Below are 3,464 nucleotides of genomic sequence, written 5' to 3'. Positions count from 1 at the left end.
GAGAGTGAATGCATGTATTAAATTAACCTCTTTTTCTCCCCAAGATAACGAGTAGAGTTCCCTCTGCTATACAGTAGATCCTTGCTGTTTATCTATTTTACATTCAGTAGAGTGTATCTATTAACCCCAAACGCCTATTCCTCCCCCTACTTTTCTCTTTGGTAACCATAAGTTTGTTTTCTATGTCTGTGAGTCTATTTCTGTTTTGTAAATAAGTTCATTTGTATCATTTTTTTTTCAGATTTCACGTATAAGTGATGTCATATGATATTTGTCTTTCTCTGTCTGAGTTACTTCACTTAGTATGATCATTGCTAGGTGGGAAATGACCCTCTTGCTTAATTGCAACTATATTATTGTTACTCTGTGTGTGTGTTAACTACCAGTTGTTAGCTTCTTACACTCTCTAACCTCTATGTCTTCACCCACATGCAGGCGCATTAGTCACCTTTTTTTTTTTTTTTTTGGTCTTTTTAAGGCCGCACCCTGGGCACATAAAAGCTCCCAGACCAGGGGTCGAATCAGAGCTACAGCTGCCAGCCTACGCCACAGCCACAGCAATGTGTCTAAGCCGCATCCGCGATCTACACCACAGCTCAGTTACTGCTGAGCCACATTGGGAACTCCCATTAGTCATTCTTTCTTATCACCCTGGTCTGATTTGTTTTCTCCTCCCATACTAGCATTTTCTTCCCGCTCCTAGTTAAGTTTTTTGGTTTGTTCTGCTTTTTTTGGTTGTTGTTGTTTCCTATATGTTTACCAAAATCTTTTTGAAAAAAGCTGAGCCTCCTGAGCATTGTCAGGCCTCTCAGCCTTCTCCTCCCCTCGCAGCAGCCTTCGTGAACCCAGTCCTCATGCCCATGTCCTCATAATGCAGTAGAAATCTTCTGGGTCCTTCTTGGTAGGTCATTTTGTAGATATTCCTCCACTGCATGAGCCCGCAGCAAGGAAGTTTTCCACATCCATTCTCAGGCATGAGCTGAGCAAAAGCAATTTGCAAAGCCTCAGATGAATAGAACCACTGCTGATTCCAGAAACCCCCAGACCAGGAGCAGAGAAAACTATTTATTTGTGACACACAGCCCCACCTAAGACAGTTACATTTTATGTCTGCAAAGTCATAGAAACTGTGAAGGAAATAAACTGATGTATGAAAACTCCTGACACAATACTAAGGACTCCATTTCCCGCTTTGATTCCTCTCATATTTATGTCAGACAATGGCTTCTGGTTGCAAACAATAAAACCAACTGGAGCTAATTTAAGGAAAAGAGAACAAATTAGAGAGATTTTGCCCAGGCATGGTGGTGGAATAAATGCTTCCTCCACTTTTGCCCCTGCTTTTCTGCTCCATTTTATCTTCAGGTTCCAGGAAAGAGAAGTTTGGCATTCCTAGCATGGGCTGGCTTGTGACAAGTGCTCAACCTGGAAGGTGTTGCTGGGAGTGGTAGGTGGATGCTGACTGGTCAAGAAGTCAACAAATGTCAAATGATGATACAGAAGAGGCTTCCCAGCCTGCCTCGACCTGCCTCGCCTTCCACCTATGTTCCTGTCTCACTACCACTCATACCCCCAGGACTTCTGTTACCTTATTCCTTCTGTCTGGTGTTTCCTTTTCTGTCTCTCCTCAGAGAGATCCTAGTCATCCTTCAGGACTCAAAGGTCATCCCCAAGAAAATAGACAAATGAACGATAAGCACTTGAAAGATGTCCAACATCACACATGGTTAGGAAAATGCAAAACAAACCCACAGTGAGACACCACCTCACACCCATTAGGATGGCTACCATCAAAACAAAAGCAAAAACAGAAAATAACAAGCCTGGGTGAGGAGCCGGAGATAACATTTTTGTGCTATCAGCAGGAATGTAAATTGGTACAGCTGCTACAGATAACAGTATGTTGGTTCCTCAAAAAAATAAAAAATAGAATTACTCTATGATCAGCAGTTCTGCTTCTGGATATATATCCAAAAGAATAGAAGGCAGGGACTTAAAGAGATGTTCGTGCACCCATGTTCCTAGCAGCATTATTCACAATAGTCAAAAAGCAGAAGCAACCCAGTGTCCATCAACAGATGAATGGATAGTGTTATATGTGTACAATGGAATATTATTCAGCCTTAAAAAGGAAGGAAATTCTAACACATGCTGCAACATAGATAAAGCTTGAAGACATTATGCTAAGTGAAATAAGCCAGTCACAAAAAGACAAATACTCTATTTTGCCTATATGTGATAAATTTATAGAGACAGAAGTAGAATCTTGGTTGTCAGGGTAGAGAGGGGAGGGAATCAGCAGCTATATTGTCTAATGGGTACAGCATTTCTGTTTTTTTTTTTATTTTTATTTTTGGTCTTTTTGCCTTTTCTAGGGCCACTCCCGAGCCACATGGAGGTTCCCAGGCTAGGGGTCAAATCAGAGCTGTAGCCACCGGCCTACGCCAGAGCCACAGCAACACGGGATCCAAGCTGCGTCTGTGACCTACACCACAGCTCACAGCAACGCTGGATCCTGAACCCACTGAGCAAGTCAGGGATTGAACCCGAAACCTCAAGGTTCCTAGATGGATTCGTTAACCACTGAGCCACGACGGGAACTCCCAGAGTGTTTGTTTTGGAAGATGAAAATAGTACCGTGGATTGATGGTGATGATGGATGGTGATGATAGTTGCACAATGTGGATATACCTAATGCCCTTTAAATGTAGTCCATTTGTAAACATGGTTAAGGTGGTAAATTTTATGTCATGTATATTTGTCATAATTTTTCAAAAGAATAATCTTAGTTAAAAAGAGTCACTCGAGTTTTACAAGCTACTGGCCCACAAAACTGGGATCCATCCCTGCACATACAGGATGTAATGCTAAAGTATCCTTTTAAAGAAGATGTGGTACATACATACAATGGACTACTCAGCCATAAAAAAGAACCAAATAATGCCATTCGCAGCAACAGCCAAGAGATGGTCATACCAATTTAAATAAGTCAGACTGAGAAAGACAAATAGTATATGATACGACTTATATGTGGAATCCAGAATCTGACACCATTGAACCTATCTACAGAGCAGAAACAGACTCGCAGACATGGAGAACAAACTTGTGTTTGGGGAAGGAGGTGGGGAAGGATGGATTGGGAATTTGGGGGTAGCAGATGCAAACAATTATATAGAGAGAGTGGATAAACAACAAGGTCCTATAGCACAGGGAAATATATTCAATATCCTGAGATAAACCATAATGGAAATAATATGAAAAAGAATATATGTATATTTTACGGATATATAGCTGAATCTCCTTGCCATACAGCAGAAATTAAAACATGGTAAAACTATGCTTCAATTTTTTAAAAATGAAAAAATAAAGTATCCTTTGATGATTTCTCTCCAGGTAAATGAAAATTTAAATAAAGACTATTTCATAGCAACAATAATGCCACCAGGGAACTGAGCCACCAGGGA

This window comes from Phacochoerus africanus, chromosome 3 (genome assembly GCF_016906955.1).
Source record: "Phacochoerus africanus isolate WHEZ1 chromosome 3, ROS_Pafr_v1, whole genome shotgun sequence".
In the NCBI taxonomy this organism is placed as follows: domain Eukaryota; kingdom Metazoa; phylum Chordata; class Mammalia; order Artiodactyla; family Suidae; genus Phacochoerus; species Phacochoerus africanus.
The sequence above is the reverse complement of the archived record's forward strand: the minus strand, read 5'-3'. Positions refer to the sequence as shown.